At 38.0% G+C, this 12,324-nt stretch overlaps 1 protein-coding gene and 1 long non-coding RNA gene across 22 annotated transcripts in view; one reads left to right on the top strand and one right to left on the bottom strand.

The window, feature by feature from the left end:
• The window catches only part of LOC146405613 (uncharacterized), a 95,710-nt gene that overhangs the window by 22,213 nt on the left and 61,173 nt on the right, over positions 1 to 12,324 (bottom strand). For all 3 annotated transcript variants that reach the window (XR_014838166.1, XR_014838165.1, XR_014838167.1), the window contains one exon: positions 4,951 to 5,013. This is a non-coding gene — a long non-coding RNA (uncharacterized LOC146405613). The remainder of the gene's footprint in view (positions 1 to 4,950; positions 5,014 to 12,324) is intronic.
• Positions 1 to 12,324, top strand: part of SSBP2 (single stranded DNA binding protein 2) — a 312,577-nt gene that overhangs the window by 271,153 nt on the left and 29,100 nt on the right. The window lies entirely within an intron of this gene.

Below are 12,324 nucleotides of genomic sequence, written 5' to 3'. Positions count from 1 at the left end.
GACTTGAATCCTTGGATTCTTTAATATGTGAGAGAGTTCTGTTCCATACATTTGTATAGTATGTGTGCTACACAGAGATGCCTGAGTCAAGGGAGTCAGTAGGAGACTGAAAGATAGCTGTTTTTAATTTGTGAAATCTGTGGGTTATCTGCCCAGAAGGGATGCTTTTGCTAATGTGTAGAGGTACCTTCACTGATGAGTAGTGGCCTTAATGCTAAATAAACATGAAACTGATCCAATGTTTAGTGTTAATTTTAACTTCAAGAGAATTTAAAGTCAGGTATGGATGGTACAGAAAGCATCATCCTGCATCCATGGCTAATTCTAAAGCAGCAATCATTTTCTTCTCAATTAAGTAACTGTCAGAGAGGAAATATTTAATTTATACTGTCTGTCTATCTCTTAGTTTCAATAGCTATGACACTTGCTAATTATATTTGGGGTGGAGAGAATGATGATGTTGCTTCCATTTGGGTTTTCAGCGTACCGTTTAATTTCAACCAATCTTGTAAGACACTGTTTTGCGTGATTATGTTGTAACATGACTGTCTATATCCACTAAATTTCCTTTGGTTTGCATATATGCTTTTTAATATTCACATTTCTATTTACTCCTTGCTATATACCTTTCCAATTTCAACATATCACTTTAAAATGACACCTTACTAGCAGCTCAATACCAGTAAAGATGCAGAAAAAGCATATTTCAATAACAAGGAAAACTCTGCCAATCTTTCTATTGCCAGGATCTGGAACTTCTATTATCTGCATATCTAATGAAACTGGGTTAAAAAGCACGATGGATGGCCCATCTTAACTATTAAGCCCTCCTATCTAGAACCAAGAAGACCATCTACCCTTCTTGACCCCTGCAAGCAGCCAGAGAACAGTTCACACCCACCACTGCCCACCCCTATAGTACCACATTTTGTACACTCATCTGGAGATGCTCTCTTCCAAAAGCCATCAAGGAAGGTGGGCAGGATTTGATATTGAGGATGGTGTGTTGTACCTAGTGGGCGTGTTATCCAAGTAAAGAGTATTATATAGTATTACATGAGGAGATAGTTATGCTTTCTGATGATTTTTAGTTTTGAGGTACCTAAAAAATTCTGGGATTTCATAGAGCCAAGCATCATGGATAGGAGAATATACTATATCAAGTCAGCAGCTCTGCATTATTTTGGACTCTGAGAAACAATGGGAATTAGGGTGTTGACTGTGCATATCAAACTACTGTCCAACCACCACTTGAAAAGGGGTGTTTTGCCAGCACATGTGTAGGCACATGAACAAGTTGGAAGCAGTCCCTTCTGTTAATATATACCATAGATGGGTACACCCCCCTCAAAGAATGTCAACAGGGAAAAGTTGTGGACGGGCAAACACCTGTAGTTTTCTCTTCAGAAAGAGAAAAAAGTCATCACTTAAACACAGAAAAGGAAAAGCATTCCTTTGAGAATGATCGATAATGAGAACAAGAAAAAAAAGAACAGACAACTGATGACTTTCCAGCAAAAAAAAATAAAAATAAAAAAATAATGTTTACATGAAACAAAGCAGAAGTATTACAAAGGGATGTTTTTCCCCCTAAATACCCTTGATTATATCGTAGTGATAATTCATCTGTATTATTTTGAATTCCAAGTTCTTTGAATTTCTTTGTCCGTATTGAAAATTACAAGTATTTTTCATTTTCTCTCAATACAATTAAGCCTCTGGCTCCTCAGAGCAGCATGTTAAACTGGTTGGTTGTTTTGGTTTTGCTGTTTCCAAATATATTTTATATCCTTTTTTCCTTTCAAATACTTTTGTTTCCAAAAATCAGACATTACCTTTCATAGCCACAGTATAAGGATCAAAGCAAGAAAATTAACGTTGATATAATGCTATTTTCTCATCGGCACACCTTATTTGGATTTCACCAGTTGTCCCAACAAAATCCCTTGTAACTAAAATCCTAGTTCACTTGCTGCATTCATGTCATATCTCTTTGTATCCTTTAACCTAGAATAGTTCCTTCACTTTTGTTTTTCTTAATCTAGAACTTTTGTTGACTGCAAGCCAGTTGTTTCACAGAATGCCCCATAAGTTGGTCTTGTTGATGTTTCCTCATGATTCAATTCACGTTATATACATTTGGCAGGAATCCTCGCAAGTAATTTTGTATTTTGCTTAGTGTTTCATTTCAGGAAGCATATGATGATGATTTGTTCATTACTTGTGATGTTAACTTTGATCACTTAGTTATGGTGGTATGTGGTAGGTTTCTCCAGTGTAAAATTGCCTTTTTTCCCTTTGTAATTATCAACTTGTGGAGACATGCTTGGACACTAATTATCACAAAGATCATACTTTAATCTGCTACTTTTGGTATCCATTGATGATTCTCTCCTGAATCATTTTTTCACTTTGTTGACTGACTGATGGCTATGTTCTGATTGTCTTTTCTTCTCCATTTATTAGTTGACTTTCTACTATAACCAAGAGTTTTTCTTTCTTCTCCATTCATTTATGTATATCCAGTATACTCATAGATTCTTACTTTTGTTTTTTGTCTTTTTGCCTTTTCTAGGGCCGCACCCGCCGCATATGGAGGTTCCCAGGCTAGGGGTCGAATCAGAGCTGTAGCTGCCAGCCTACACCAGAGATGCAGCAACTCAGGATCCGAGCCATGTCTGTGACCTACACTACAGCTCACGGCAACGCCAGATCCTTAACCCACTGAGCGAGGCTGGGGATCGAACCCACAACCTCATGGTTCCTAGTCAGATTCGTTAATCACTGAGCCATGACAGGAACTCCAATTCTTACTTTTTGTTCAGTGGGGCTTTCTTTAGTACTAAAATAATTTCAGATTTGCCCAGTTGGAACCCCTTCAAGCTGGGTCATTTGTCCTTTTGACATGTCCCCATTATTCTTTGAGCATTTTGAAGCTCATATTTTCCCAGCTTTAGCCCTGGAAACAGCCATTTTTAAGGGTTCCTGGTTCCTTTTGGTAGAGAGTAGCATTTTAGAACCCATTGGAAGGATAAAGCTTCTAGCCCTCTCAACCAACAGAACTAGAAGACAGATATATGTATATACACACATTCACATACATATCTATCTTTCTGTATGTGTAGTAGTAAAACCATGACTAGACAGCTAATGTAAAAGAATGATGTTAGAACAATCTCTAATACCATACACAAAAATAAACTCAAAATGGATTAAAGACCTAAATGTAAGGCCAGATACTATAAAATTCTCAGAGGAAAACAGGCAAAACACTCTCTGACATAAATTGCAGCCATCTTTTTCATCCACCTCCTATAGAGTATGAAAATAGAAACAACAATAAACAAACAGGACCTAATTAATGTTAAGAGCTTCTGCACTGCAAAGGAAATCATTTAATAAAAAACAAAAACAAAAAAAATAAAAAATAAAGACAACCCACAGAAGGGAGGAAATCTTTGCAAATGACCAACTGACAAAGGATTAATCTCCAAAATATACAGACATCTCACACAGCTTTATATGAAAAAAACTAACAGCCCAATCAAAAAAAAAAATGGCCAGAAGACCTAAATAGACATTTCTCCAAAGAAGACAGACAGATGGCTAAAAACGACATGAAAAGATGATCATCATCGCTAATTATTAGAGAAATGCAAATCAAAATTATAATGAGGTATTACCTCACACCAATCAGAATGGCCACCATCGAAAAGTCTACAAACAGTAAACACTGGAGAGAGTGTGGAGAAAGGAAACCCTCTGTTGGCGGGACTATAAATTGGTGTGACCGCTATAGACAACAGTATAGAAGTTCCTTTGAAAAACTAAATATAGAACTACCATATGCCAAGCAATCCCACACCTGGGCATATATCCAGAGAAAACCATAATTAGAAAACATAAGTGTTCCCATCGTGGCTTGACTAGTATCCATGAGGACTTGGGTCCAATCCCTGGCCTCACTCAGTGGGTTAAAGATCTGGCGTTGCTGTGAACTACAGTGTAAGTCATAGATGTGGCTCAGATCCTGCATTGCTGTGGCTGTGGTGTAGGCCAGCAGCTATAGCACTGATTTGACCTCAAGCCTGAGAACTTCCATATGCTGTGGGTGCAGCCTTAAAAAAAAAGACACCCCCCCAAAAAAAAAATCCAACTGCAGCAGGTTGACTGTGGAGTTGTGGGTTTGATCACCAGTGTGACACAGTATGTTAAAGGACCTGGAATTGCCTCAGCTGTGGCATAGGTCACAGCTGTGGCTTGGGTTCAGTCCCTGGACGGGGAACTTAACATATGCTGTGAGTGCAGCCATTTGAAAAAAAAGAAAGAGTGGGGGGAAAAAAAAAATACATGCACCCGCGTGTTCATTGCAGCACTATTATCGATAGCCAAGACGTGGAAGCAACCTAAATATCCATCCACAGAGGAATGGGTAAAGAAGATATGGTACATATAAATAATGGGCTATTACTCAGCCATAAAAAAGAATGAAATAACGCCATTCTCAGAAACATGGACCTTCACTATCATACCAAGTAAAGTAAGCCAGACAAATATTATATGATATTGCTTATATGTGTAGTATTTAAATATATATATACAGATGAACTTATTTCCAAAATAGAGGCTCACAGATATGGAAAACATGTTTATCAGTGGGTAAAGAGCAGTTGGGGGAGGGATAAATGTGTGTGTAACTGTGCATTTGGGTTGAGCTGTAAGGCAAATTCTAATCATTAGTAGCAAACACTTTTATCGAAAATGTCTTAGTGAGCTTTGTCTGGAAACACTTTTGATTATAAGGTACAGATAACCCAACTAGGCTCATATGGAAAGAGAATATGACTGGATCATGTATCTGAAAAGTCCAGATAAAATTTGCTTTGGGACTCATTTCATTCCAGTTGTTCAAATAATGTCATCAGGACCCCATCTGTATTCATTGCTTACCTCTGTTCCCCTCATCTGGCAAGAAGGCTGTGTGAAGCTCCAGATTTACATCCTCACGGCTCCCTGTGGAGCACAAAAGAGAACAGCTCTATCAGTTAAACACAGGTATTGGGAACCACTAACTGAACTGGATACTGTACTTAGCTTGGGTACATAGGCTCATTCATGAGCCAGTTATGACCAGGAGTATAGTTGCTTTATCAGCCAGGCTAGGTTATACACCCACTCCCTGAGCCTCATTCAAGGCACAAAGGAAAATAAGGGAGGCCAAAGAAAATTCAAGGAATTGTTAGCAGAAGAAAGAATAGGCAGAAACAACAAATGTTCAGTATAGCGTTGTACTCATCAACTCACTAGCTTGACAGGAAAAAGAGGAAACTCCATTAAGGAAAAATGAGGGGCTACCACAATGGTTATGCCTAGGTGAAATACAAACATCTTTCTTCAAACAGCCTCTGAAATGTATCATTAGATTATCATTTTTTTTATAAAAAGAACTCTAAAAATATGATATTTCCAACTTACACTAACACAGATAATATTCCCCTCCCGGATTTGTAAACTGAATTCAGTGCTTATAGGGTAGTTTTAAACTTCATAGTGAAGAAAGCTACATAGCTAGTCTTTTTTTTTTTTTAATGAAACCCAAAAAAACCTCTAATCATTCTGCTCTCCTCTCTACATGGATCCAGTCGTGGATATTAGAGTATTTCAGAATATGTGGATTCTTGTCACAGCTCTTGAATTATCTGTCTAGCTTAACAAGACAATACATATGGCCCTTAATTTTATCATCTGTCAAATAAGAGTGTTATAGTTCTACGATTCTGATCATCTAGTTGTTTGATCTTGCTTATCATCTACATCTGCATTTTCATCTTTCATATTAATATATATTTTGTAAAGCATATGGGGGAAGGGCGGAGAGCGGAGATTAATACCATTGAGAAGAATCTGTTCACTAGAGGTGGAGAAAAGCCTAAACAAAATAAAGAGGAGGGGAAATTGTGTGAGATAAAATTATTACTCAGTGGCTGGTAGTGTAGACTGGGAGGCAGCAAAGCAAGAAAAAGAAATATGAAAACACAATGTCTTCAGGGCTTTGAATACTGAGAAATTTTAAATTTTCTCATCTATGTGGAAGAGAGCTATGTTTTAGGAAGATAGCATATAAAATGGATACATAGGGCAACACTATTAGGAGAGTATAGTAACAGGCCTTATAAAACATTATCAGAGCCTGAGATAGCTTGATGGAGAAAGGATGGCAGAGGTAAATTTCACACACATAGTCAAAAATACCCAGTGATGGAGTTCCTGTCGTGACTCAGTGGTTAACGAATCCAACTAGGAACCGTGAGGTTGCGGGTTCGATCCCTGGCCTTGCTCAGTGGGTTAAGGATCCAGCATTGCCATGAGCTGTGGTGTAGGTTGCAGACGTGGCTCAGATCCCGCATTGCTGTGGCTCTGGTGTAGGCCGGAGGCTGCAGCTCCGATTAGACCCCTAGCTTGGGAACCTCCATATGCCATGGGGAGCAGCCCTAGAAAAGGCGAAAAGACAAAACAAACAAACAAACAAACCAACCCAGTGACTTGTGGATTTGAGGATAAATAGAGTGAAAAAGTTGGAGGTGATTTCAAGTCTTTGAACCCAGTTATCAGAGAGAATGGGAATAACACAAACTGAGGTAGGGACATAGGAAAATAATCAGGTTTACAGGGTAGACAGTGAGCTTTGTTTTTGGAAGGTTGAATTTCAGGAATTTATAGAACACCACTTTTGATTCTTCCACAGTACCCAGTCTGTATTTCCGTAATATCTGTAAACTTCAACCTCTGCCAAGTCCTCACTGATGCTTGACTAGCAATTTTGTTCCTCTTGCTTAGTCACATGACTTTCCTGCACTCCTTATCCTGGCCCGCTCTCTATCAGCTAAAATTGTCTCATTATCTTATAGAGGGAAAAAAAGACATTAGACTCAAATTTCTTCAAATCCTACCCTTTACCTCCAATATTATCAGATTTTTATTCATTTTTCCCCTTGTCCCAGAAATATTCTTTATTTTCAAAGATACCCTTTAATTTATTCTCTTTCTTTATTCCACCACTTGTTGCTTCTTTGCATATGTTGCTCATTCATTTTTCTAAAGACATCTTCAGTCTGTCTCTTTCCTTTGGCTGGAACTTTCCCCAAAACTATGCCAATGAACAAAATCCTAAGACATTATTTTGGTTTTTTTTTATGGCCAAGTAGTGTTCCATTGTGTATATATACCACAACTTCCTATTTGCAGCAACATGGATGGAACTAGAAACTCTCATCCTGAGTGAAGTAAGTCAGAAAGAGAAAAACAAATACCAAGTGAAGTCACTTATATCTGGAATCTAATATACGGAACAAAGGAACCTTTCCAAAGAAAAGAAAATCATGGACTTGGAGAATAGACTTGTGGTTGCCAAGGGGGAAGGGGAGGGAGTGGGAGGGACTGAGAGCTTGGGGTAAATAAATGCAGAATGTAGCCTTCGGGATGGATTAGCAATGGGATCCTGCTGTGTGGCACTGGGAACTCTGTTTAGTCACTCATGATGGAATACTTAATGTGAGAAAAAAGAATGTATACATGTATGTGTAACTGGGTCACCACACTGTACAGTAGAAAAAAAATATATGTAAATACATGATTAAAAAAAAAATCCTAAGACAACCATAAAGCCCCCTGTCTTCCAATCCCTATAGAGGTGAGAGAGGGTAACTGATAGAAGAATTCTCTCAACACTTCCTCAGTTTCAGACCATCATGTGTCTCACACATTGCCTCCCTCACCACCATTCTACTGGACAATGAATTCTTTGATCTTATCCTTCTTATTACTATGTGGTAGTGCAATGCCTAAAACATAGCAGGTGATAAATGAAGATGGGTTGAACTGACTTCTCTACCATTTCAAGTCCCACAAAAACTACTATTCTAAAGATTAGTGATGACCTACTTACCAATCCAACATAATGACTTATTTTCTGTCCTCATCATACCTGACCTCTGAAATATTTGACACTTTATTTTTTTTTTTTTTTGTTTTTTGGAGCTTTTTTTTTTTTTAACCATTTGCATGGCATTTGAAAGTTCCAAGGCCAGAAATCAAACCCATGCCATAGCAGTGACCCGAGCCACTGCCATGACAACCTCAGATCCTTAGCCCACTGGGCCACAAGGGAACTCCTTGGTTTTGTTCTCAATGTCTGTTAATTTATTTTCATTTTAATGTTTCTTTATTCATTTTTATATTTTTACCAGCATATTCCTTTTGATTATTTATTCTTAGGTATGTCACGGAAAGGTTGAAAGACTTAAGCCAACAAGATTCAAAAATAAGCCCTATTTAGGAATTTCCTAGCAAAGCTGCCCCCACTCCTTGCTTCAAAGTCTAACTTGCTTGACTTTTTACATTTCCTCGTGGTTTTCCTTCTATCACATTATCCGCTTTTTTTTTTTTTTTTTTTTTTTTTCTTTTTGGGGCTGCACCTGCAGCATATACAAGTTAGGGGTCGAATCAGAGCTACTACAGCTGCCAGCATATACCACAGCCACAGCAACACCAGATCTGAGCTGCATCTGTGACCTACACCACGCCTCATGTCAACGCCAGATCCTTAACCCCCTGAGTGAGGCCAGGGATCAAACCCACACCCTCATGGATACTAGTCAGGTTCCTTTCCACTGAGCCACAAAGGGAACTCCATATGGACCTTTTTTTAAACAGTAATGTTCTTTATAATCTTGTTTTTTTTTTTTTTTACCAATTTCAACTATCATCAAATGTAATCAAATCCTAGAATAAGTATTGTGCCCAGCATTAAATGGAAATTTATTCAACTGAAGCTTTATCTCTAGTCCTGATCTCTACTGAGTTCTGGATATCTATTTCTAAATATCCATTGATCAGGTCCCACTGTCTACTAATACCTTCAAGTTCAACATGTCAGACATTCCCCAAACTTGTCCCCTCCCTCCTAAATTCCCTCTATATAAATTAATAGCACCCTCATCTACCCAGTCACCAAGTTGGAAACATAGGAATTGCCTTAACTTCTTCCTTCCCTTGTCCACCCCACCACCTTGCTTGTGGGTCACCAAGCCCCAGAGAGTACATTTGCAAATTCTCCTACTCCTACTTATCTTAATCAGCACTGCCTAGAATACTTTTTATTATCTCTTGCCTCAACTTTTTGCATTGGTCTAACTTGTATTCACATTCCAGAATGCTTCTAGAGTTATCTGACTAAAATAAATTTGAGCATGTCTCAAACCTGTGACTCCCTGTTTCCCAAAGCCTAACTTCAGTCTGACCAAATAGCCTCATCTTTTACCACAGTCCCCTCTAAGTTCCACACTGTAGCAGCTGTGTAAAATTACCTACCATTTCCTTAATAAACTATGTACTTTCACGTTTCTTTTTTAAATGACATTCCTTCTCTTTGTCTTTCTAATGGACCCCTACTCACTGTAAGTCCTAGCTACCCAGCTCAATATATCTTCTATACTCACATAGAATTTCTACCTACATTGTTATGTTTTGTTGCTCAGACTAGGCTGGCTCTAGTTAACTCCTGTTATAACTTATGGGAGCACAAGTCCCATAAAGTGCTAGGGGTAAGAGCCCAAATACTCCTTTTCTATTAGCAAGGGCATCAAGACTATGAAGGAGAAACAGTTAATATAAGCCAAAATTAAAGAGTTTGACATGGCAGAAATGGAAAGAAATTTAACAACTAGATGAGTTAACAAACTTTTTAAAGTAATTTTAAATGTGTATATTTAATGGTATCTGAAGGAGCCATGGAGAGAGAGAAATTAAAAGGACAAAAGGAATAAGGACTAAGAGAATTGGATGGTCAGGAGGGGCTAGCTTTGGTAAGAGTGTTTTCTTTATCCTATCTTAACTGGATGAAAATTTAAATATGTAAATAATGGAGTGTTGAGTTGAAGATGAAAGCATAGCAAGAATTTGATGGCCTTATTTTATGACAGAAGGGCAAAGTACTATCTCAGGATGGCATAGCCACCAATGAGGGCCAGCTTACAAACGTCAATTGTTAAAAATTTGAGAGCTGATTGTTCAATTGTCAGTAGCTTAAAATCTGCCTTGTAGAAATGTTTATACCACATAAATTGGCAATTGCTACAGACTGGGCGATCCCCCCACTCAGTGTACTGGCACACTTCTAGAATGCTTTGGGGCTTCCGTGAAGGCTAAAACAAAATGCTTCCAGGGGAAACTAGATTGAAGTTGGGTAACATGATTACATTTTGGACCTTGTCAATCCTGTTTTGTGTTTCTTGTCAAGAAATCTCAGAGTTCCCATCGTGGAGCAGCAGAAACGAATCCAACTAGGAACCATGAGGTTGCAGGTTCGATCCCTGGCCTCGCTCAGTGGGTTAAGGATCCAGTGTTGCCGTGAGCTGTGGTGTGGGTCACAGACGCAGCTTGGATCCTTCATTGTTGTGGCTGTGGTGTAGGCCGGCGGCTAGCTCTGATTGGACTCCTAGCCTGGGAATTTCCATATGTCACACAATACGGCGCCTGCGGCCCTTAAAAATAAGAAAAAAAAAAGAAAATGAAAATAGAAATCTTTACCATAGAACAGAAAAGTTGACTAGAGAGTGATTAAAGAGATAGAAATTAACAAAGTAGATTTTAGGATAATGAATTTAAGATACCTGCAAGAGAAGCAAAATGCTAATGGTGGCATTGGGGAAGGGTACAGGCAATTCAATAGGAAACTAATAGGGAAATAATGGACTTAGTAAACATGGAGGAATTGTGATGGGATAACATTCTAGTTGAAATAAAGAATAATAATTGTGAGTGTCATGAGCAACAAGAAAGACATCAGTCAAGTAAAGTTGTTTAGATTTCTGTGTGAAAATGTCAAGGATATAGTCATATTCATAAATGGAAAGGCAGGGTATGTTGTATAGGAAAGACAGTGAAGCATAAATTCCAAAGAGTGGCTAGATCCTATCTTGAAGTTGCTTAAGAATGGCAGTAGGCAAAAGAGACAGAAGAACATGAGCCAGGTGCTAACATGACAAGGAGATGAAAGTTGAAGCCAGAAGCTAAGTGGGTGATTTGAAGAGAGGGCAGGTATACAAGTTTAAAATAATAAGTAATATGTAGAAGGTGTATGGCAGATCACGAACCACAGGGCACCCAAGAGAGCAAAACTGTATTCATTCACCAAGTCAAATAAATGTTTACTGCCACAGGGATCCCGATATTCATAGAAGTGATGCCACCACTAATGATACTGAACGCTCTGGGAATGGCCATCTGCAGTGCTGCATTACCCAGAGTCACAGAGCAGAGGTTACATGGGGTCTCTGCTTAAGGCAAAGCAAGGACACCCGACAATGAGAGTTTTCAAATAACTTAATAATCAAATCAAAGGCAAATCATAGCTGTTGTACTTCCCACTGCTTATTTTGAGTTCATACTATTTTTATGTTTAACTATGTGGAAGGTATTGGGGTGGAGGGAGAATTTAGGTATAAGCGTTATAATCTCTTCACTACTCTTAAGGTCTCATTTTGGCCCTTGCTGTTTTACTTTAAGAAGACAGTTGATTTATTGGCTTTTGGCAGAATAAGGCAAAAATATCTCTTCTGGATGTGCAAAAGATGAAGGACATAAGATAGTAAGCTTGTGTGAAAAAGAATACTTGGGTTTTACTTCTCTATTAATAGCCACACTTGAGTTATTTTTAAATATGTTTTCCAGTTTTCATTTCTTAAATTATCATAGCAATGTCTTATTAATTCCTTCTCACCTCTAGAAAGGAACTTGTTTAAGAGCTTGATTTGCAGAGAAAGAGTGAATATGTTACTCATATCTAATCCCCACAAATTAGCCGTCTTTGGAGACTTATAGTAACAAAATCCTTTGCATTTATTATATCGTTTCCTAGAAGCTAATTAGAAAGGAAAAGGGGAAAGGAAGAAGTCTATATATCAAGTATTGACCCATACTGCATGAATATAGTAGCCTGAAACTTGTCATTTAAAAAAAATAATGTATCCCAGTATGAACATAAATTAAGAATTGCATCTGTAAAGGCTACTAATTTGAAAACTTCTGGTTTCTGGTTTTTTGTTGCAAAATATATATCTTTCTAATTACAGAATAAGTGTCATTAATATCAAGCAGTGAATACAACTGCCCTGAAAGCAGTGTAACTTGAAGCTATAATTCTGTCTAAATTCCTCTTGACTACAGTCCACTCTTTTTCATAAATTCAAGATAATACTGCATTTTATTCATTTTCTAGCACTTAGATATAAATGCCATTCTTTTTAAATTTATTTTTCATTACTC

Source organism: Sus scrofa, chromosome 2, assembly GCF_054392235.1.
Source record: "Sus scrofa isolate SSC_HxYL_T2T_F1_AM1 chromosome 2, Sscrofa_HxYL_maternal_Yorkshire_Landrace_v2.0, whole genome shotgun sequence".
Lineage (NCBI taxonomy): Eukaryota > Metazoa > Chordata > Mammalia > Artiodactyla > Suidae > Sus > Sus scrofa.
Note: the sequence above shows the minus strand (reverse complement) of the source record. Positions and strands in the feature narration are given on the sequence as shown.